This window comes from Dendrobates tinctorius, unplaced genomic scaffold (assembly GCF_039654945.1).
Source record: "Dendrobates tinctorius isolate UK_male_01 unplaced genomic scaffold, ASM3965494v1 ptg000317l, whole genome shotgun sequence".
Taxonomy (NCBI): Eukaryota; Metazoa; Chordata; class Amphibia; order Anura; family Dendrobatidae; genus Dendrobates; species Dendrobates tinctorius.
The window spans coordinates 1,177,506-1,202,321 of NW_027361984.1; the positions used below are offsets into that span (position 1 = coordinate 1,177,506).

General features: G+C 47.8%; 1 long non-coding RNA gene across 1 annotated transcript in view; it reads right to left on the reverse strand.

Annotated features, from left to right (window-relative positions):
* LOC141073879 (uncharacterized) overlaps window positions 1-23,840 on the reverse strand; it is a 56,287-nt gene extending 32,447 nt beyond the window's left edge. Inside the window, exon 1 of the long non-coding RNA XR_012227085.1 lies at window positions 20,429-23,840. This is a non-coding gene — a long non-coding RNA (uncharacterized lncRNA). The remainder of the gene's footprint in view (window positions 1-20,428) is intronic.
* Between the last annotated feature and the right edge of the window lie 976 nt (window positions 23,841-24,816).

A 24,816-nucleotide genomic window follows, 5' to 3' on the forward strand; every position in this document is an offset into this window, starting at 1 on the left:
TCCTCAGATTGTCAGCTCTTGTGATCAGGCCCCGGCTCCTCGCTCCGGTCTCTCCTGTACAGTGAGGCCTCGTTATACCCCTGTATAAGGATCTAGTGACGCAGTGTAGACTGTTATTCAGCATTGCTGTTTCCTCAGATTGTCAGCTCTTGTGATCAGGCCCCTGCTCCTCGCTCCGGTCTCTCCTGTACAGTGAGGCCTCATTATACCCCTGTATAAGGATCTAGTGAGACAGTGTAGACTGTTATCAGCATTGCTGCTTCCTCAGATTGTCAGCTCTTGTGATCAGGCCCCGGCTCCTCGCTCTGGTCTCTCCTGTACAGTGAGGCCTCATTATACCCCTGTATAAGGATCTAGTGACACAGTGTAGACTGTCATTCAGCATTGCTGTGTCCTCAGATTGTCAGCTCTTGTGATCAGGCCCCTGCTCCTCGCTCCGGTCACTCCTGTACAGTGAGGCCTCATTATATTCCTGTATAAGGATCTAGTGACGCAGTGTAGACTGTTATTCAGCATTGCTGCTTCCTCAGATTGTCAGCTCTTGTGATCAGGCCCCCGCTCCTCGCTCCGGTCACTCCTGTACAGTGAGGTCTCATTATACCCCTGTATAAGGATCTAGTGACACAGTGTAGACTGTTATTCAGCATTGCTGTCTCCTCAGATTGTCAGCTCTTGTGATCAGGCCCCTGCTCCTCGCTCCGGTCTCTCCTGTACAGTGAGGCCTCATTATACCCCTGTATAAGGATCTAGTGATGCAGTGTAGACTGTTATTCAGCATTGCTGCTTCCTCAGATTGTCAGCTCTTGTGATCAGGCCCCTGCTCCTCGCTCCGGTCTCTCCTGTACAGTGAGGCCTCATTATACCCCTGTATAAGGATCTAGTGATGCAGTGTAGACTGTTATTCAGCATTGCTGCTTCCTCAGATTGTCAGCTCTTGTGATCAGGCCCCTGCTCCTCGCTCCGGTCTCTCCTGTAGAGTGAGGCCTCATTATACCCCTGTATAAGTATCTAGTGATGCAGTGTAGACTGTTATTCAGCATTGCTGTGTCCTCAGATTGTCAGCTCTTGTGATCAGGCCTCTGCTCCTCGCTCCGGTCTCTCCTGTACAGTGAGGCCTCATTATACCCCTGTATAAGGATCTAGTGATGCAGTGTAGACTGTTATTCAGCATTGCTGTCTCCTCAGATTGTCAGCTCTTGTGATCAGGCCCCTGCTCCTCGCTCCGGTCTCTCCTGTACAGTGAGGCCTCATTATACCCCTGTATAAGGATCTAGTGATGCAGTGTAGACTGTTATTCAGCATTGCTGTTTCCTCAGATTGTCAGCTCTTGTGATCAGGCCCCGGCTCCTCGCTCCGGTCTCTCCTGTACAGTGAGGCCTCATTATACCCCATATAAGGATCTAGTAACATAGTAACATAGTTATTAAGGTTGAAGGAAGACTTTAAGTCCATCTAGTTCAACTCATATCCTGTCCTAACTTGCCCTAACATGTTGATCCAGAGGAAGGCAAAAAAAATCCATGTGGCAAACAGTAAGCTTCACATTGGGGAAAAAAATTCCTTCCCGACTCCACATACGGCAATCAGACTAGCTCCCTGGATCAACGCAATATTAAGGAGACTAGTGTATATACCCTGTAATATTATACTTTTCAAGAAAGGCATCCAGTCCCTTCTTAAATTTTAGTAGGGAATCACTCATTACATCATCATATGGCAGAGAGTTCCATAGTCTCACTGCTCTTACAGTAAAGAATCCGCGTCTGTGCGTATGCTTAAACCTTCTTTCCTCCAGACGTAGAGGATGCCCCCTTGTCCCTGTCACAGGTCTGAGTAAAAAGATCATTAGAAAGGTCTTTGTATTGTCCCCGCATATATTTATACATTGTAATAAGATCACCCCTAAGCCTTCGATTCTCCAAACTAAATAACCCCAAGTGTAATAACCTGTCTGGGTATTGCAGACCCCCTAGTTCCCTAATAACCTTGGTCGCTCTTCTCTGCACCCGCTCCAGTTCAGCTATGTCTTTCTTATACACCGGAGACCAGAACTGTACACAGTATTCTAAGTGTGGTCGCACTAGTGACTTATATAGAGGTAAAATTATGTTCTCCTCATGAGCATCTATGCCTCTTTTAATGCATCCCATTATTTTATTTGCCTTTGCAGCAGCTGCCTGACACTGGCCGCTAAATGTGAGTTTGTCGTCCACCCATACACCCAGGTCTTTTTCAGTGACTGTTTTGCCCAGTGTTTTACAATTAAGCACATAATTATACATCTTGTTCGTTCTACCCAAGTGCATGACATTACATTTATCCCCATTAAAGCTCATTTGCCATTTATCAGCCCAAGCTTCTAGTTTACATAAATTCTCCTGTAATGTAAAATTGTCCTCCTCTGTATTGATTACCCTGCAGAGTTTAGTGTCATCTGCAAATATTGAAATTCTACTCTCTATGCCCCCTACAAGGTCATTAATAAATGTGTTAAAAAGAAGCGGGCCCAAAACTGACCCCTGTGGTACCCCACTGCTAACCGTGACCCAGTCTGAGTGTGCTCCATTAATAACCACCCTTTGTTTCCTATCCCTGAGCCAGCTCTTAACCCACCTACACATATTTTCCCCTATCCCCATTGTTCTCATTTTATGTATCAACCTTTTGTGTGGTACCGTATCAAAAGCTTTTAAAAAATCCATGTACACCACATCCACTGCATTCCCTTGGTCCAGTCCGGAACTTACCTCTTCATAAAAGCTTATCAGATTAGTCTGACAGGAACGGTCTCTTGTAAACCCATGTTGATACTGGGTCATAAGGTTATTCTTCTCCACATACTCCAGTATAGTATCTCTTAGAAAACCCTCCAGGATTTTACCCACAGTTGAGGTTAAACTTACTGGCCTATAATTTCCAAGTTCAGTTTTTGTCCCCTTTTTGAATCTTGGCACCACATTTGCTATACGCCAGTCCTGTGGTACAGACCCTGTTATTATGGAATCTTTAAAGATTAAAAATAATGGTCTATCTATGACTGTGCTTAATTCCTGCAGTACTCGGGGGTGTATCCCATCCGGGTCCGGGGATTTGTCAATTTTAGTGATTTGTAGACGCCGCCGTACTTCCTGCTGGGTTAAGCAGGTGACATTTAACGGAGAATTTTTATCCCTGATCATGTTATCCGTCATGGGATTTTCTTGTGTAAATACTGTTGAAAAAAAGTCATTTAGCATATTGGCTTTTTCCTCATCCACATCCACCATTTCACCCAGACTATTTCTAAGGGGGCCAACACTATCATTTTTTAGTTTCTTACTATTTATGCAGTTAAAGAATATTTTGGGATTATTTTTACTTTCTCTGGCAATGAGTCTCTCTGTCTCAATCTTTGCCGTCTTGATTTGCTTTTTACAGAATTTATTTAATTTTCTGTATTTATTTAATGCCTCATCACTACCTACTTGCTTTAATTCTCTAAATGCTTTATTTTTGTCCCTTATTGCATCCCTTACAGCTCTATTAGCCATAGTGGTCTCCTCCTATTTCTCGCAGGTTTATTCCCATACGGTATATATTGTGCAAAGGTCCTATTCAGGAGGATAATAAACGTCTCCCATTTTCTTTGTGTATTTTTATGTCTCAGGATATCGTCCCAGTTAATTGCACCAAGATCATCTCTCATCCGTTGGAAATTTGCCTTCCTGAAGTTTAGTGTCCTTGTAACCCCTCTACTACACATCTTATTAAAGGATACATGAAAACGTATTAATTTGTGATCACTATTACCCAAGTGACCCTCAACCTTTACATTTGATATGCGGTCTGGCCTGTTGGTTAATATTAGGACTAGCAGTGCCCCCCCTCTTGTTGGGTCCTGAACCAGTTGTGAAAGGTAATTGTCTCTCATAGTTGTCAAAAACCTATTACCTTTGCTGGAACTGCAGGTTTCGGTTCCACAGTGACACAGTGTAGACTGTTATTCAGCATTGCTGTTTCCTCAGATTGTCAGCTCTTGTGATCAGGCCCCTGCTCCTCGCATCGGTCTCTCCTGTACAGTGAGGTCTCATTATACCCCTGTATAAGGATCTAGTGATGCAGTGTAGACTGTTATTCAGCATTGCTGTTTCCTCAGATTGTCAGCTCTTGTGATCAGGCCCCTGCTCCTTGCTCCGGTCTCTCCTGTACAGTGAGGCCTCATTATACCCCTGTATAAGGATCTAGTGACGCAGTGTAGACTGTTATTCAGCATTGCTGTTTCCTCAGATTGTCAGCTCTTGTGATCAGGCCCCTACTCCTCGCTCCGGTCTCTCCTGTACAGTGAGGCCTCATTATACCCCTGTATAAGGATCTAGTGACGCAGTGTGGACTGTTATTCAGCATTACTGCTTCCTCAGATTGTCAGCTCTTGTGATCAGGCCCCTGCTCCTCGCATCGGTCTCTCCTGTACAGTGAGGTCTCATTATACCCCTGTATAAGGATCTAGTGATGCAGTGTAGACTGTTATTCAGCATTACTGCTTCCTCAGATTGTCAGCTCTTGTGATCAGGCCCCCGCTCCTCGCTCCGGTCTCTCCTGTACAGTGAGGCATCATTATACCCCTGTATAAGGATCTAGTGATGCAGTGTAGACTGTTATTCAGCATTGCTGTTTCCTCAGATTGTCAGCTCTTGTGATCAGGCCCCTGCTCCTCGCTCCGGTCTCTCCTGTACAGTGAGGCCTCATTATACCCCTGTATAAGGATCTAGTGACGCAGTGTAGACTGTTATTCAGCATTGCTGTCTCCTCAGATTGTCAGCTCTTGTGATCAGGCCCCTGCTCCTCGCTCCGGTCTCTCCTGTACAGTGAGGCCTCATTATACCCCTGTATAAGGATCTAGTGACGCAGTGTAGACTGTTATTCAGCATTGCTGCTTCCTCAGATTGTCAGCTCTTGTGATAAGGCCCCTGCTCCTCGCTCCGGTCTCTCCTGTACAGTGAGGCCTCATTATACCCCTGTATAAGGATCTAGTGACGCAGTGTAGACTGTTATTCAGCATTGCTGTCTCCTCAGATTGTCAGCTCTTGTGATCAGGCCCCTGCTCCTCGCTCCGGTCTCTCCTGTACAGTGAGGCCTCATTATACCCCTGTATAAGGATCTAGTGACGCAGTGTAGACTGTTATTCAGCATTGCTGTCTCCTCAGATTGTCAGCTCTTGTGATCAGGCCTCTGCTCCTGGCTCCGGTCTCTCCTATACAGTGAGGCCTCATTATACCCCTGTATAAGGATCTAGTGACGCAGTGTAGACTGTTATTCAGCATTGCTGCTTCCTCAGATTGTCAGCTCTTGTGATCAGGCCCCTGCTCCTCGCTCCGGTCTCTCCTGTACAGTGAGGCCTCATTATACCCCTGTATAAGGATCTAGTGACGCAGTGTAGACTGTTATTCAGCACTGCTGTCTCCTCAGATTGTCAGCTCTTGTGATCAGGCCTCTGCTCCTCGCTCCGGTCTCTCCTGTACAGTGAGGCCTCATTATACTCCTGTATAAGGATCTAGTGACACAGTGTAGACTGTTATTCAGCATTGCTGTTTCCTCAGATTGTCAGCTCTTGTGATCAGGCCCCTGCTCCTCGCTCCGGTCTCTCCTGTACAGTGAGGCCTCATTATACCCCTGTATAAGGATCTAGTGACGCAGTGTAGACTGTTATTCAGCATTGCTGTTTCCTCAGATTGTCAGCTCTTGTGATCAGGCCTCTGCTCCTCGCTCCGGTCTCTCCTGTACAGTGAGGCCTCATTATACCCCTGTATAAGGATCTAGTGACGCAGTGTAGACTGTTATTCAGCATTGCTGTCTCCTCAGATTGTCAGCTCTTGTGATCAGGCCTCTGCTCCTCGCTCCGGTCTCTCCTGTACAGTGAGGCCTCATTATACCCCTGTATAAGGATCTAGTGACACAGTGTAGACTGTTATTCAGCATTGCTGTTTCCTCAGATTGTCAGCTCTTGTGATCAGGCCTCTGCTCCTCGCTCCGGTCTCTCCTGTACAGAGAGGCCTCATTATACCCCTGTATAAGGATCTAGTGACGCAGTGTAGACTGTTATTCAGCATTGCTGTTTCCTCAGATTGTCAGCTCTTGTGATCAGGCCTCTGCTCCTTGCTCCGGTCTCTCCTGTACAGTGAGGCCTCATTATACTCCTGTATAAGGATCTAGTTACGCAGTGTAGACTGTTATTCAGCATTGCTGCTTCCTCAGATTGTCAGCTCTTGTGATCAGGCCCCGACTCCTTGCTCCACTCTCTCCTGTACAGTGAGGCCTCATTATACCCCTGTATAAGGATCTATTGATGCAATTTAGACTGTTATTCAGCATTGTTGTTTCTTCAGATTGTCAGCTCTTGTGATCAGGCCTCTGCTCCTTTCTCTGGTCTCTCCTGTACAGTGAGGCCTCATTATACCCCTGTATAAGGATCTAGTGACGCAGTGTAGACTGTTATTCAGCATTGCTGTTTCCTCAGATTGTCAGCTCTTGTGATCAGTCCCCTGCTCCTCGCTCCAGTCTCTCCTGAACAGTGAGGCCTCATTATACTCCTGTATAAGGATCTAGTGACGCAGTGTAGACTGTTATTCAGCATTGCTGTTTCCTCAGATTGTCAGCTCTTGTGATCAGGCCCCTGCTCCTCGCTCCGGTCTCTCCTGTACAGTGAGGCCTCATTATACTCCTGTATAAGGATCTAGTGACGCAGTGTAGACTGTTATTCAGCATTGCTGTCTCCTCAGATTGTCAGCTCTTGTGATCAGGCCCCGGCTCCTCGCTCCGGTCTCTCCTGTACAGTGAGGCCTCATTATACCCCTGTATAAGGATCTAGTGACGCAGTGTAGACTGTTATTCAGCATTGCTGTTTCCTCAGATTGTCAGCTCTTGTGATCAGGCCTCTGCTTCTTGCTCCGGTCTCTCCTGTACAGTGAGGACTCATTATACTCCTGTATAAGGATCTAGTGACGCAATGTAGACTGTTATTCAGCATTGCTGTTTCCTCAGATTGTCAGCTCTTGTGATCAGGCCCCTGCTCCTCGCTCCGGTCTCTCCTGTACAGTGAGGCCTCATTATACCCCTGTATAAGGATCTAGTGACGCAGTGTAGACTGTTATTCAGCATTGCTGTCTCCTCAGATTGTCAGCTCTTGTGATCAGTCCCCTGCTCCTCGCTCCGGTCTCTCCTGTACAGTGAGGCCTCATTATACTCCTGTATAAGGATCTAGTGATGCAGTGTAGACTGTTATTCAGCATTGCTGTTTCCTCAGATTGTCAGCTCTTGTGATCAGGCCTCTGCTTCTTGCTCCGGTCTCTCCTGTACAGTGAGGCCTCATTATACTCCTGTATAAGGATCTAGTGATGCAGTGTAGACTGTTATTCAGCATTGCTGTTTCCTCAGATTGTCATCTCTTGTGATCAGGCCCCTGCTCCTCGCTCCGGTCTCTCCTGTACAGTGAGGCCTCATTATACTCCTGTATAAGGATCTAGTGACGCAGTGTAGACTGTTATTCAGCATTGCTGTTTCCTCAGATTATCAGCTCTTGTGATCAGGCCCCTGCTCCTCGCTCCGGTCTCTCCTGTACAGTGAGGCCTCATTATACCCCTGTATAAGGATCTAGTGACGCAGTGTAGACTGTTATTCAGCATTGCTGTCTCCTCAGATTGTCAGCTCTTGTGATCAGGCCTCTGCTTCTTGCTCCGGTCTCTCCTGTACAGTGAGGCCTCATTATACTCCTGTATAAGGATCTAGTGATGCAGTGTAGACTGTTATTCAGCATTGCTGTTTCCTCAGATTGTCATCTCTTGTGATCAGGCCCCTGCTCCTCGCTCCGGTCTCTCCTGTACAGTGAGGCCTCATTATACTCCTGTATAAGGATCTAGTGACGCAGTGTAGACTGTTATTCAGCATTGCTGTTTCCTCAGATTGTCAGCTCTTGTGATCAGGCCCCTGCTCCTCGTTCCGGTCTCTCCTGTACAGTGAGGCCTCATTATACCCCTGTATAAGGATCTAGTGACGCAGTGTAGACTGTTATTCAGCATTGCTGTCTCCTCAGATTGTCAGCTCTTGTGATCAGGCCTCTGCTCCTCGCTCCGGTCTCTCCTGTACAGTGAGGCCTCATTATACCCCTGTATAAGGATCTAGTGACGCAGTGTAGACTGTTATTCAGCATTGCTGTGTCCTCAGATTGTCAGCTCTTGTGATCAGTCCCCGGCTCATCGCTCCGGTCTCTCCTGTACAGTGAGGCCTCATTATACCCCTGTATAAGGATCTAGTGACGCAGTGTAGACTGTTATTCAGCATTGCTGTCTCCTCAGATTGTCAGCTCTTGTGATCAGGCCCCGCTCCTCGCTCCGGTCTCTCCTGTACAGTGAGGCCTCATTATACTCCTGTATAAGGATCTAGTGACGCAGTGTAGACTATTATTCAGCATTGCTGCTTCCTCAGATTGTCAGCTCTTGTGATCAGACCCCTGCTCCTCGCTCCGGTCTCTCCTGTACAGTGAGACCTCATTATACCCCTGTATAAGGATCTAGTGACGCAGTGTAGACTATTATTCAGCATTGCTGTTTCCTCAGATTGTCAGCTCTTGTGATCAGTCCCCGGCTCCTCGCTCCGGTCTCTCCTGTACAGTGAGGCCTCATTATACTCCTGTATAAGGATCTAGTGACGCAGTGTAGACTATTATTCAGCATTGCTGCTTCCTCAGATTGTCAGCTCTTGTGATCAGACCCCTGCTCCTCGCTCCGGTCTCTCCTGTACAGTGAGACCTCATTATACCCCTGTATAAGGATCTAGTGACGCAGTGTAGACTATTATTCAGCATTGCTGTTTCCTCAGATTGTCAGCTCTTGTGATCAGGCCTCTGCTCCTTCTCCGGTCTCTCCTGTACAGTGAGGCCTCATTATACTCCTGTATAAGGATCTAGTTACGCAGTGTAGACTGTTATTCAGCATTGCTGCTTCCTCAGATTGTCAGCTCTTGTGATCAGGCCCCGACTCCTTGCTCCACTCTCTCCTGTACAGTGAGGCCTCATTATACCCCTGTATAAGGATCTATTGATGCAATTTAGACTGTTATTCAGCATTGTTGTTTCTTCAGATTGTCAGCTCTTGTGATCAGGCCTCTGCTCCTTTCTCTGGTCTCTCCTGTACAGTGAGGCCTCATTATACCCCTGTATAAGGATCTAGTGACGCAGTGTAGACTGTTATTCAGCATTGCTGTTTCCTCAGATTGTCAGCTCTTGTGATCAGTCCCCTGCTCCTCGCTCCAGTCTCTCCTGAACAGTGAGGCCTCATTATACTCCTGTATAAGGATCTAGTGACGCAGTGTAGACTGTTATTCAGCATTGCTGTTTCCTCAGATTGTCAGCTCTTGTGATCAGGCCCCTGCTCCTCGCTCCGGTCTCTCCTGTACAGTGAGGCCTCATTATACTCCTGTATAAGGATCTAGTGACGCAGTGTAGACTGTTATTCAGCATTGCTGTCTCCTCAGATTGTCAGCTCTTGTGATCAGGCCCCGGCTCCTCGCTCCGGTCTCTCCTGTACAGTGAGGCCTCATTATACCCCTGTATAAGGATCTAGTGACGCAGTGTAGACTGTTATTCAGCATTGCTGTTTCCTCAGATTGTCAGCTCTTGTGATCAGGCCTCTGCTTCTTGCTCCGGTCTCTCCTGTACAGTGAGGACTCATTATACTCCTGTATAAGGATCTAGTGACGCAATGTAGACTGTTATTCAGCATTGCTGTTTCCTCAGATTGTCAGCTCTTGTGATCAGGCCCCTGCTCCTCGCTCCGGTCTCTCCTGTACAGTGAGGCCTCATTATACCCCTGTATAAGGATCTAGTGACGCAGTGTAGACTGTTATTCAGCATTGCTGTCTCCTCAGATTGTCAGCTCTTGTGATCAGTCCCCTGCTCCTCGCTCCGGTCTCTCCTGTACAGTGAGGCCTCATTATACTCCTGTATAAGGATCTAGTGATGCAGTGTAGACTGTTATTCAGCATTGCTGTTTCCTCAGATTGTCAGCTCTTGTGATCAGGCCTCTGCTTCTTGCTCCGGTCTCTCCTGTACAGTGAGGCCTCATTATACTCCTGTATAAGGATCTAGTGATGCAGTGTAGACTGTTATTCAGCATTGCTGTTTCCTCAGATTGTCATCTCTTGTGATCAGGCCCCTGCTCCTCGCTCCGGTCTCTCTTGTACAGTGAGGCCTCATTATACTCCTGTATAAGGATCTAGTGACGCAGTGTAGACTGTTATTCAGCATTGCTGTTTCCTCAGATTATCAGCTCTTGTGATCAGGCCCCTGCTCCTCGCTCCGGTCTCTCCTGTACAGTGAGGCCTCATTATACCCCTGTATAAGGATCTAGTGACGCAGTGTAGACTGTTATTCAGCATTGCTGTCTCCTCAGATTGTCAGCTCTTGTGATCAGGCCTCTGCTTCTTGCTCCGGTCTCTCCTGTACAGTGAGGCCTCATTATACTCCTGTATAAGGATCTAGTGATGCAGTGTAGACTGTTATTCAGCATTGCTGTTTCCTCAGATTGTCATCTCTTGTGATCAGGCCCCTGCTCCTCGCTCCGGTCTCTCCTGTACAGTGAGGCCTCATTATACTCCTGTATAAGGATCTAGTGACGCAGTGTAGACTGTTATTCAGCATTGCTGTTTCCTCAGATTGTCAGCTCTTGTGATCAGGCCCCTGCTCCTCGCTCCGGTCTCTCCTGTACAGTGAGGCCTCATTATACCCCTGTATAAGGATCTAGTGACGCAGTGTAGACTGTTATTCAGCATTGCTGTCTCCTCAGATTGTCAGCTCTTGTGATCAGGCCTCTGCTCCTCGCTCCGGTCTCTCCTGTACAGTGAGGCCTCATTATACCCCTGTATAAGGATCTAGTGACGCAGTGTAGACTGTTATTCAGCATTGCTGTGTCCTCAGATTGTCAGCTCTTGTGATCAGTCCCCGGCTCCTCGCTCCGGTCTCTCCTGTACAGTGAGGCCTCATTATACCCCTGTATAAGGATCTAGTGACGCAGTGTAGACTGTTATTCAGCATTGCTGTCTCCTCAGATTGTCAGCTCTTGTGATCAGGCCCCGCTCCTCGCTCCGGTCTCTCCTGTACAGTGAGGCCTCATTATACTCCTGTATAAGGATCTAGTGACGCAGTGTAGACTATTATTCAGCATTGCTGCTTCCTCAGATTGTCAGCTCTTGTGATCAGACCCCTGCTCCTCGCTCCGGTCTCTCCTGTACAGTGAGACCTCATTATACCCCTGTATAAGGATCTAGTGACGCAGTGTAGACTGTTATTCAGCATTGCTGCTTCCTCAGATTGTCAGCTCTTGTGATCAGACCCCTGCTCCTCGCTCCGGTCTCTCCTGTACAGTGAGACCTCATTATACCCCTGTATAAGGATCTAGTGACGCAGTGTAGACTATTATTCAGCATTGCTGTCTCCTCAGATTGTCAGCTCTTGTGATCAGGCCTCTGCTCCTCGCTCCAGTCTCTCCTGTACAGTGAGGCCTTATTATACTCCTGTATAAGGATCTAGTGACGCAGTGTACAGTAGACTGTTATTCAGCATTGCTGTTTCCTCAGATTGCCAGCTCTTGTGATCAGGCCCCTGCTCCTCGCTCCAGTCTCTCCTGTCCAGTGAGGCCTCATTATACCCCTGTAAAGGATCTAGTGATGCAGTGTAGACTGTTATTCAGCATTGCTGCTTCCTCAGATTGTCAGCTCTTGTGATCAGGCCCCTGCTTCTCGGTTGTAGTCTTACCATGTATTGTGGCATTTTTTGTTCATTTCCTTTGTGAATTAGTAAGTGCTGTTGGGTCGCCCTCACACCCATTGCTGTGGGGTACTCGGTACCGGGCCGGTGTCAGGGGGATGTGTCACAGCAGCAGTGACCCGGTCCGTGGCCCTGGGCGCCCAATATCAATGGCAGTGATGTTAATAGTGTAATAGTTTATTTGGATAGTTTGTGACGCCACCCGTGGTGTTTGGCAAGGGAGATGTTAAGCCAACGCTGCATGCAGATCCGCTGGGACTGATATGTTGCAGCAAAGATGGTGTAGCTCCCCACAGGTGGAGCTGTAGTCCCAGGGCAGTGTAGGTGCAATGGATGAGGAGAGGCGCAGAATGGTATAGATGCTGTTACCCATATGTAGCCGTGCTGGAGGTGTTAGCGACGAATGAATGGAGGACACCAGGGCTTGTAGTTTCAAAGCTTTACTCATAGTTCGTGGTACCCACTGGTGCCTGCCTCCGTGCCGTGTCCTCCGGGGTAGAGACTCAATCAACCTCCCAGGCAAGTTGGGGTTCTCCTCTCCAACACTCCGCCAACATGTGCCTTTCCTGAACGACTCCTCTATTGCACCTTTTAGTGTGAAGAACTCCAGTACCGTGGTTACTCTGAAGTTCCTCCTGTCAGATGTTCCTAGAACCTTACTTGTATGACAGACTGCTGTAGCCCGATCAGGGACCTCCTGGATCCCGGCTCTCTATCCGTGTTGCTGTTGTGTCCCAAGTCTCAGATGGGAGTAGTGCATTTACAGCCAACTACTCCACCGGTGTCTGCTGCAGAACCATAAGTGTCCATACAACCTCGGGGACCGGGCCCCGGCCTTGAGCTGAGAACCTATAGGCAGGGTCCTTCTTCCAACCCACAACTCCTCTCTGTTCTCCTACTCCTTCGTTCCGCGCTGTTCCTTCTCTATCTTATGGAAGCTTAGGTTGCAGTTCTACGTCTTTCTCCTTCTCATCTCTTTCCCATGCCAGCTGGCTCAGATCACTGAGGCAGCTGCAGAACTCTTTCTAAACCGAACACAAACTGAACACAGAAAGTCAGTGGAGACGAAAAAGAATCCGTGTGCAAGTGTGAAACCAGCTTACCCTATATTATGATTGGGGCTGGACCTGATCTCTCCACAGGTTTTGCCTAAAATCACTTTATATTACTTACCCTCACCCTTAGGGCTCATATTCACTTGCGAGAGAGTCGCATGATTCTCGTGCGAGTCTCTCGCATAGAAACCTGGCACTGGCACTGGGACTGGAGCGTGCGGCTGCATAGAAGTACATGTATCTGCATGCTCCGGTCCGAGTGCTGGCGGCAGTGCCAGGTTTTCATGCGAGACTCGCACAAGAATCGTCCAAGTCTCTCGCTAGTATGAGCCCTTAGCAGCAACAACTGACGTCGTCTATCCTCCTCCCTGTAGTGTTGTCCTGAATCCTCCTAGCCCTGCGTTCAACAGGATCTGTTACATAGCGGCACTAACGCTATGTAGCGGATGCCTTAACGCACCCTATGGCCGCAATGATACTAACGCATGCCAAAATCGGCATGATGCGTTACTTCACGACGTACCATTGAGCGCGGTCTGCAGCATTCGGGGGTGCGTCATGAAGTAACGCATCAGGCCGATTTTGGCATGCGTTAGTATCATTGCGGCCATAGGGTGCGTTAAGGCATCCACTGCATAGCGTTAGTGCCGCTATGTAACAGATCCTGTTGAACGCAGGGCCATAAACGCAATGTGAACCTGGCCTAATAGTATGAGAAGATATACCAAACAATGTGCTGAGTCTCTCCTCCTACACAGACCATATACTGAATGTATACGCCATGGATGAGGGGCCGGTAAAGTGGATCTTTATTCGGGACTAAAGGTAACGCACAGGCCATTGCAGATGATGATGATGACAATTTGCTGAGACTCTCCTCCTACACATAGTCACATGCCATATACTGTATGCCATGGAAGAACTGGCAGTATATATTTGGGACTGAAGGTTAACTCCCCTGCATTTATTAACAGTCCACGTCTCCTCCTCTCCTGACTGCTCCTCCCCCCCAGATGAGTCACAGTCAGGCTTCACTAAGCTGCCAGGCGCCAGAAGAAAAAAAAACAAAAAACGGCTCATTCATCCTGCAGAGCCGGCTCATTTCATTCACAGCAGGGAGCCGGCTCTTTGAATCGGATCATTCACAAACGACACTTCACTATCCCTTTCACTTTCATTAAACCACATTGCAATGTCCCAGCATAACAGCAAATGCCATCATACTAACTGTTTACAGTTTGACACTTGTCAAAAGCAGAACGTGCTACGTCAGATCTGAAGCGGTAAAGTACAAGTCCATAGACAACATTCAACTAAAAATAAAAATTGAACATCCTGTCAAAAACACTCACCCTCTCCCCTTTGGTTTTCGGACCGGATGGTGGCTATGCGCTGACTTGAGCGGATCCGCCAATTTTTTCCTGATCTGCATCGTGGTCCGCTGAATGCCGAAGTTGCGCATTAGGCCTCTTTATATTTTTTTAACATGCGCTTCTTGTGAAGCATGGGCCGGGCGTGTGTTGCGCAGTCATAATTCCTCGCATCTACCTGCTGTATAAGGTATCGTACTTCAGGCTCCCCCCAAGGAACAGAACGCCTGGAAGCTATGTTGTTTACAAATTTGTTCTCTAGGCCGCATTAACGCCGCCCACCTGAGCGTCATGACGTCACGGCGCACGGGAACGCTGATGCGTCAGTTATCCCGCAGCCTCTTTGGGGACGCAACAAACTTGCATATGTGTAGGCATAACATAAATTTGCCTTTGCCCCATTTCTCCCACCTCCCCAATCACACCCTTCATCTTACCTTCTCCCTATTACTCCACCCTCCCCATCACACCCCTCTTTTTGAGTTATCCCCATTACTCCCCCCTCCCCAATCACACCCATCTTACCTTCTTCCTATTACTCCCCCCTCCCCATCACACCCCTCTTTTTGAGTTATCCCCATTACTCCCCCCTCCCCATCTCACCCCTCTTTTTGTTATCCCCATTACTCCCCCCTCCCCAATGACTTAGCCTTCTCCCCATTACTCCACCCTCCCCATCTCACCCCTTTTTGAGTTATCCCCATTACTCCCCCCTCCCCATCTCACCCCTCTTTTTGCCTTCTCCACATTATTCCCCCCTGCCAAATCACATCCCTCATCTTGCCTTCTCCCCATTACTGCACCCTCCCCATCACACCCCTCTTTTTGCGTTATCCCCATTACTCCCCCCTCCCCATCTCACCCCTCTTTTTGCCTTCTCCACATTCCCCCCTGCCAAATCACATCCCTCATCTTGCCTTCTCCCCATTACTCCACCCTCCCTATCTCACCCCTCTTTTTGAGTTTTCCCCATTAATCACCATTACTTCTCCTTCCGCCCATCACTCCCTTTTAGCCCTTGTCCCAAATTGCAGAAATTACAAAAAAACCACAAAAGCAATTTTGAATGTAAAATATTTTTATTAACAGAAAGTTTAAAAAAGGATAAGCAAAACATTTTTTATATGCAAACTATATCTGATGTTGCCAAGTCACAGCACCTGGCCCGTTAAAGTATTGGCAGTACTTGTCTCGGCAGGCCTTTGCATCGTCCTTGCTCCTGCCTTGATTAACAGGTTGAAGTCCTGCAATAGCGGGATCTTTCTCACGCCATTCTCCGAGCACCACGTCACCATTGCTGTCCGAGTCCATGAAGCCTGGCGGACGCTGCCAAAGAAAACTGTGCAGCACAAAACAGGCCAACACCACGGAGTCTATAGAATCCAGCTTCATGTTGATTGGTGTGTGGAAAACCCTGAAGCGGTTGGCCATTATGCCGAACGCATTCTCAACAATGCGGCGTGCCCTAGACAGTCTGTAATTAAAAATACGCCTTTCTTCTGTCATAGTCTTTTGTGGGTACGGCTTCACAAGATGCGCATGAAGGGGAAAGGCTTCATCGCCAACAAAAACAAAGTTAAGGTTGGCGGTGGTGTCCATGTTGGTTGGCAAGTGCAGTTCTGAGTTATTCAAGCGTTCCTCGAAAATAGTGTGCTCCAAAACGGCTCCATCAGAAACCCTCCCGTTCATGCCAACATCAACGTTTATAAATTCATAATTGGCATTAACAATGGCCACGAGGATCACGCTGAAGTAGCCCTTGTAGTTATAGAAATAACTTCTGCTGTTGACTGGTGGCGTGATGCGCACATGTTTTCCATCCAAGGCACCACCACAGTTTAGGAACTGCCAAATACGTTCAAAATACGATGCAATTTTTTGCCATTCCGCAACGGATTTTGGAAAAGGCATGTAGCTGCGTAAACTGTGGATGATGGCTTTGCATGTCTCTGGAATTAACACGCTGAGGAGTGATTGAGAAACATCAGCAGAAAATTGCAAGTCTTTCATTGATCGTCCGGGTGCCAGGAATCGCAGCGTGACTGCCAAACGTTCCTTTGCTGAAACAGCTGCGCGCATCCGTGTATCCTGCCGTTCAGTGAGTGGCCTCACACATTCCAGTATCAGCTTGAATGAATCCTCCGACATCCGTAGATAATTTCGGAAATCCTGCGGATTCTTCTCCTGCAACTCCTTCACTAGATGCATGTGTGTGAATTTGGACCTCTGCTCCAGCCATTCTCTGGTCCACATGCGACGCTTTCGTTTGGAGCGCCTCTCTTCCATCTGCGCCCCTTCTTGCCGATCTCCCTCCATCAGTAATGCAGCCACCACAATCACACGCTCCGCAGTGGTCAAGTTCATTATGTGCAACCTGCCCAGTAAAGAAAAGTTATTTAATTAAGTTTAAAAAAAAAAAAAAAATGTTAAGAGTAATTGTTTTGTGTTAACATTTCATTTGTTAACTCTGAAAAAAGAAGCCTTACAAAAGCCTAAAATGGCGGGGGTGGGCGCGGCTGTCAAAAGAATGCTAGGTTATCAAATGTTATAGAGGATCAAATATTACAAATAGATTACCTCACAAAGCAACAAAGATCCAAAAATTGCAGGGGTTGGGGGCGCCAAAAAAACCCCAAAAACCTGGCAACACGTCTGTGTATATATAAGAAAAGGTGTTTTAAGATTCAAGAATAACAAAAAAAACATCACAAACAATATGTACCTTGGAAGGGAAAGCCAGAAATCCAGAAGATATAAATGCCAAAGTTGAGGCGCAGTGGCGACTCAGACTGGATCACAAAAAACCCGCCACACACGATAGTATCTTCGCAACAACGCACAAAGAACTAGCACCAGAACGTTGGAGTAATCCAGAAAGCGCGCTGAAACAATGGATGGAGGCGCTGATTGACGTTTTCATTTATTGCTGAGGTGTTGTGGCCACCAATCGGAGCTGAGGGGCGTTACAAAAGAAAACCTAGTCCCGCCTGCGCCGCTGACATATATTAGTCGCCAACGAGGTCGCTCGTTGTTCATAAAGGGGGTTAAACTCAGCGATTCAGGCTCACCAGCATGACGCCAACGATCAAAATACGGTCCTGAACGTTCGTCCACGATCAGCGACATCGCTGCGGGGGCCACGTCGTCAGCGATGTCACTGCTGCGTCATAAAATCGTTGTCACTTAAGCGATATCGCTAGCGATCTCGCTTAGTGTGACATGGCCTTAAGACCTTTTACGTTATATGACAAAATATTTATTTCCATCTGTATCTACCTTAGATTCAAACAGAAGATCAAAGTTTAGAAGAACTTAAATAATTCGAACCTAACAAGAACAAGACAAACAAGAAAAAATACAAAGTAAAGTAAAAACTATGGCGTTCTCCTGGGAGAAACCAACCTAGGTTTCTCTCCTTGGTTTGGGGTAAAGAAAATGTGGCGAAGGTCCTACGCGACCATCCAAAACTCGTTTAAAATAAAGCATACTATCGTTATATTAGAAAATAGAGGTTATGTATAGGGAACCTCAGGTATAAACTAAGACGAAAATCATCCGTTATCTTTATGCTCTTTTTGAATAAATGTAAGAAAATCATGTCCCTCTTCAGGATTAAGTAGTGATACATTCTTCCCCTTAAACCACACAATTTGGTAGGGAAACCCCACCTGTAAGATATTCCCAAATCTCTTACAGTAGTTTAGCAGTCACTTCTTTGAACGACCTCCTAGCCTCCATGGTGTTTCTGGAAAAGTCCGAGAAAACCTTAATGTGTTCATAGGGGACTGTAAAAGCACCCCTATCCCGCATGAATTTTAAGATCCCTTCCTTAGTTTCGTAGAAAAGTAGGCGCAAAATAACATCTCTGGGCCTATCTAGAGGAATACCTTTAGGGCGTGGAAGTCTGTGATTCCTATCTATAGTTAACTGGATATCTGAAAGAGAAGGAATTGCTTTCTTAAAGAGAGATTTGGCATATCCTATGAGATCGTCTTGAATTATAGTTTCCGGGATCCCTCTAAAGGTACTGTCACACTTAGCGATGTACCAGCGATCCCGACCAGCGATATGACGCGGTCAGGATCGCTGGTACATCGCTAAGTGGTCGCTAGTGAGCTGCCACACATGCAGATCTCACCAGCGACATCGCTGGGGACGGGGGTCGCTACTTACCTGTCACACCAGGCGATCCTGCGTCCTCCCGCCCAGCTCCACGCGTCGCTCGTCTTCACAGCAGGACGCGCAGCAGGAAGCTGACGACGAGAAACGGTCCTGAACGTTCTCGCGCGATCAGCGATAACCAGCGGGGGAGCCGGTCGTAGGTATCACACACAGAGATATCGCTAGCAATATCGCTATAACGTCGCTAGTTATAGCGATGTCGCTAGCGATATCTCTTAGTGTGACTGGCCCTTAAGATTGAGATTGTTTCAACGACTCCTATCTTCAATGTCTGTCTTTTGTTTCATATACAAAACCTCCTCCTTTAGAGCCAAATTCTGTTGCATGAGAGTTTCTGCACTAGTCTCAACCTTCGTGATCCTGCCCTTGTTTATTTCAAATCTTTTGGAGAATTTGTCACACACTTCCTGAATGAGGTTCCTCTGTGTCTCAAAACCTAAAGTAATAGAATCTTTGAGTGACTTGCAAAAGTTGGCTACTACACCCTCCGACACCTGTTTGTCAGAAGAGAGAAATATCTCATAATTGACTAAATCAAGTGAAGGGTACTTATGGATGAGGCCCTTGAACAACCCTTTTTGGAAAGAGGTTGACTTGAACTCCCGTTACTAGAGAGTTCTTCAGAGGTGCTGTCTGAGTCAATCACAGATGCCCCTTTACCACAGTGTCCCCCCTCCGTTTTTCTTTTGATTGTGACAAATCCATGTCATCTAGCCTATCATCAGTTTTATTGGCCAGAGTAGATTGCTGAGATGATTCCTGAAAGTCAGGGAATTGATTTCTCTGAGACTGCTTCCCCTGCACCAATTACCCATGGCATGCATTGGAAGAAGTTGAGGAAGACCTATGTTTCTCCTCCGCTCTGTCTATAGGAGACCTGGATTTAGTAGAGCTGACTGAATCAGTGGGCTCTCCCACAGATCTAGGTTTAGTGGCACCCCAAGCCCTCTGGGTCCTATTAGAGTGCCCTTTAAATTTGGAATTCCCAGATGCCATGTTAGAACTTGACATGAAAGCGTTAGAGGGCCACAAATTAGTGAACATATACGTAAAGCAGTATAGTCAGAAAACAACAGTGCAGTTAATGACAATATACTGTGCAACCCTACAGTATATGCCCAAAGAACTAGGCAATGATGTGTTATGCCTTCCCCTGTTTCTTGCAGAGTGAAGACCAAAACATTCACCCCCAAGATTTAACACCACAATATAGTAGTGTCTGTAAATTATGAAATAGAATGCAAACACTGTCGCTTATACAACCAAGAAACGGTAACCACTCCTAATATATAAAGTATATATAGAAATCCTGCAGTAAAGACCTATAAAGTAACAGTACTCCAGCAATGTATCAGCAGAGTACCTCTATTTTGTAGAAATATAATAAAAGGTGTAGTCTCCAGAACACGTGAAACCTATTATATAGTGACCAAATAAAAGGCATGCAAGAGGTGTCCCATAAATCTAGAAACAATGCTCCAAAGGAATGGCAGCAGAGATTCGAACCTTGCAGAGGTATAATAGGCAGGTTTCACCTCTGAGTCACATAGAAGTGACCCCAGCAGTGCCAGAGGCCGATGTAGAATGCGCTGCTATATAGGAAAAGGTCACTGTCCAGTAGACAATAATGTGCAAAGTAGATTTCAATAGGGAAAGGTCACATCTTATCAATAGAAGACCATATACTTAGCAAGGGCCAGGCTAGAAAACGCTGCTGATAAGGAAAATACCCCCAATAAGTAGTACTGCACAAATAAAATTCCCAGTAGCCAAAGTTAACACCCCCCTACAAAGCAGAAAGTAGAGGAGCCCACACAAAAAAATAGGAAGCGTCACCAGCAGAGTGGGAAGGTTTAAGCCCTATGCTCAGCCCAGCAGGGCTATTAATTAGGTTTAAAACAGCTTCTTTTGCTTCTGCCACAGAGCCGCTGTATATATCATGGCCCAGCGGCTTCTCCGGTCCCTGCGCTGCCACTCCAATGTCTTCTTGCTGCTCGCTATGCTCCTTGTCTTCCTGCTGTCCTTACCATTTCTTCACTCTCTCCTGTCTGCCTCTTCTCTCATGTCTGTCCTGTCCGCTGATTTCTTCCTCCGGCTATGTCACAGCACCGCCTCTGGATCACCTCAGAGCTCCAGCCAGCCTTCTTCACAGCAGCGGCGCCTCTGTCTCCAGCTCAGCTGATGGCCGCGATAATATTCCTGCACCGCTCAGTGATGTCAGATCAACCAGACATCACCGGATTCTTCAGCCTCAGACGTGTGGACGAGACTCTCCGTATCGCTGACACTCCGACTCACCGGGCCGCCACCGGAGCTTCACAGAGGAGGGACTCCCGGACTCCTCAGTAAGTTCCCGGAGTCACGGCTGCACAGGATTAATGGCGGTAGTCTCTAATTCCACTCTGCAGCGTCAGGCACGCTTGAGTCGGCTTGCATTATGTCATGGAGCAGGGACTCCCGGACTCTCGAGCCACTCCGCTTACCACAGGACCACCGAGTCCCCCGGCTCCCGATCTCACAGGAATAGTAAAGACGATTTTTAATTCTTCTTGGCAGGTTCAGGGCCCCTCGGGCAGGCCTGTGTTACCTCACAGAGGGGGGACTCCGGACTCCAGGCCTGTGTTACCTCACAGAGGGGGGACTCCGGACTCCAGGCCTGTGTTACCTCACAGAGGGGGGACTCCAGGCCTGTGTTACCTCACAGAGGGGGGACTCCGGACTCCAGGCCTGTGTTACCTCACAGAGGGGGGACTCCGGACTCCAGGCCTGTGTTACCTCACAGAGGGGGGACTCCGGACTCCAGGCCTGTGTTACCTCACAGAGGGGGGACTCCGGACTCCAGGCCTGTGTTACCTCACAGAGGGGGGACTCCTAATGCCGCTTCCTACCAAAAGCGCAGCTCCTTACTCAGCTCCTTTCAGTCAGCTGTGACAGGGAAAATATTAGTCCCGCTTTTTAGAAAATGGCACCAAACGACTCCAGAAGGGTTGTGGACAGTTTTAGGGACTTTTTTAATCCAGGTTTCTTATTACTTTTTTACTTTTCGTCGCTTCACTGGCTGGTGACGCAGGAGCTCAGAGCTCACAGGACCGCCACCTTGCGGAGCTCAGAGCTCACACGACCGCCACCTTGCGGAGCTCAGAGCTCACACGACCGCCACCTTGCGGAGCTCAGAGCTCACACGACCGCCACCTTGCGGAGCTCAGAGCTCACACGACCGCCACCTTGCGGAGCTCAGAGCTCACACGACCGCCACCTTGCGGAGCTCAGAGCTCACACGACCGCCACCTTGCGGAGCTCAGAGCTCACACGACCGCCACCTTGCGGAGCTCAGAGCTCACAGGACCGCCACCTTGCGGAGCTCACACGACCGCCATCTTGCAGAGCTCCGAGCTCACAGGACCGCCACCTCGCGGAGCTCAGAGCTCACACGACCGCCACCTCGCTGAGCTCAGAGCTCACACCACCGCCACCTTGCTGAGCTCAGAGCTCACACCACCGCCACCTTGCGGAGCTCAGAGCTCACACCACCGCCACCTTGCGGAGCTCAGAGCTCACACCACCGCCACCTTGCGGAGCTCAGAGCTCCATCCACCGCCACCTTGCGGAGCTCAGAGCTCACACCACCGCCACCTTGCTGAGCTCAAGCCACGCCCCCAATGCTAGCATTTTCCAAGCGATCTGTAGCAACACTTGAACTGATTGTTTATGACCAACCTGTCATAGTGTTTGACGAGTGTGACCAACATTTTACTATTGAGGCCGCCTATGCGGCATCAGAAGTAAAAAGATCTAATGTTAAAAATAAAAAAAAATTAGAAATCGTGTTTTTCTTACCTTCCGGCGTCCCGCGCAGCGTTCCCGATCATCGCAGGTCCCGTTCCCAGTGATGCATTGCGACAATGACCTTTGATGACATCGCGGTGTTGCGAGATCGCTACAGTATCGCGAGACGCAACGTTAACAAAGGTCATCGCAATGCAGCACTGGGAAGGGGACCTGCCGGGAGCATTGCTGAGGCCTTGTGATGCTGCACGAGGACATCGGAAGGTTAGAATATGACGATTTTTTTTATTTTAATTCTATTTTTACAGGGATATGGTACTCAGAGCCCGGAGGACAGTCTCCTCTCCTCCAGACCATGGGAACCATCCGCAAATGTTCTGCTTACTTTTCGCATGGTGGGCACAGCCACATGGGGAAAGTAAGCAGAACAATGCATTCCTATGTGTGTGGAATCGCAGCGATTAGTGTTGAGCGATACCGTTCGATACCCAAAAATATCGTATCGGATGGTATCGCCCGATACGAAAAAAATATCGGGTATCGCCGATTCCGATACCGGAAGTCCCATTCAAGTCAATGGGACTTCCGGTATCGGAATTAAAAAAAGCCCTTTATTTCCTTGTTGGCTAATTCTACATAATTGAAAACAAATAAGAGTCATGTAGAATGTATTGTGGGAGGTGGAGGAGACATTAAAAGCATAGTGGTTTATTCAAATCACATGGCATAGCATTAATTCCAATTTTTTTTTTCAGTACGTTCGGAGTTAAAAAGATATTGACTATGTTAACCTTTTTTATATTTAGTCAGATATGTATGTTTCACAATTTCCATGCCCTTCACGTTCTTTTGTACTTCTCCCACACTTTCTCCTTCATGATCCGCAGCAGTAGCATTTTTTTCATCAACTTTTTCTTCGCCTTATTCATCTTCTTCTTCTTCATCTTCTCCCCATTAATTTTTTTTTCCATTCTTCATATTCTTCTTATTCAGCTATTATTAATTTTAATATGCTATTTCTTCATCTTCTTGCTATTCTTCTTTTTCTTCATTTTCTTATGGTGACAGGCATTCCTGTAGTACTTATCTATAAAAGTTATAAGATTACACCTTACGTTCTGCCTGTCACTAAAGATTTACAACAGGATTTGTCCGCGTTCAGTTTGGCCTGCAGCAGCAGGCATTTTCCAGGGGCACCACGAGGAGGAACGGACTCACCCCCATTTACTGCTTAGTCTTCTTCTGCTTATAATTTTGATTTCTTCTATGCTGATTTTTAGTCTTATGCTTAATGTTCTTCTGCTTTCTGTTCTTCAGCTTTTGCTTCTTCTGCTTCTTGTTCTTCTGTCTTTTGTTCTGTATCTTGGTGGTTGTCTTCATGTTCTTTGTCCTCTTGGTCTTATTATTTAGGGTCATATTTCTGGTCTTCTTTGGTGTGGTCTTCAGGGTCGTCGTCATCAGGGACGTCATGGAGATCAATAAGGATTACCAAAGACATTCTGAAAAAGCTTGATCTTGGAAATGTAGCAGAAGGTACAAGAAGGCTGAGAAACTGGCGAGAACCAGCAGACAGTGCTGGCACCCGGATGGGTAGCAGAAGGAACAAGAGCCAATGGCACTTCTGAGGACCAACTGACGGTGCTGGACCACGGTTACTAAGCAGAAGGTACCTGTGCTAAAAAGCACTACCAAGGACCAGCTGACGGTGCTGGACCTCGGATACCGAGATGGAGGCACCTAGGCCAAAGGCTGTGGCGAGAACCAGCAGACAGTGCTGGCACCCGGATGGGTAGCAGAAGGAACAAGAGCCAATGGCACTTCTGAGGACCAACTGACGGTGCTGGACCACGGTTACTAAGCAGAAGGTACCTGTGCTAAAAAGCACTACCAAGGACCAGCTGACGGTGCTGGACCTCGGATACCGAGATGGAGGCACCTAGGCCAAAGGCTGTGGCGAGAACCAGCAGACAGTGCTGGCACCCGGATGGGTAGCAGAAGGAACAAGAGCCAATGGCACTTCTGAGGACCAACTGACGGTGCTGGACCATGGTTACTAAGCAGAAGGTACCTGTGCTAAAAAGCACTACCAAGGACCAGCTGACGGTGCTGGACCTTGGATACTGAGATGGAGGCACCTAGGCCAAAGGCTGTGGCGAGAACCAGCACAGTGCTGGCACCCGGATGGGTAGCAGAAGGAACAAGAGCCAATGGCACTACCGAGGACCAACTGACGGTGCTGGACCACGGTTACTAAGCAGAAGGTACCTGTGCTAAAAAGCACTACCAAGGACCAGCTGACGGTGCTGGACCTCGGATACCGAGATGGAGGCACCTAGGCCAAAGGCTGTGGCGAGAACCAGCAGACAGTGCTGGCACCCGGATGGGTAGCAGAAGGAACAAGAGCCAATGGCACTACCGAGGACCAACTGACGGTGCTGGACCACGGTTACTAAGCAGAAGGTACCTGTGCTAAAAAGCACTACCAAGGACCAGCTGACGGTGCTGGACTTCGGATACCGAGATGGAGGCACCTAGGCCAAAGGCTGTGGCGAGAACCAGCAGACAGTGCTGGCACCCGGATGGGTAGCAGAAGGAACAAGAGCCAATGGCACTACCGAGGACCAACTGA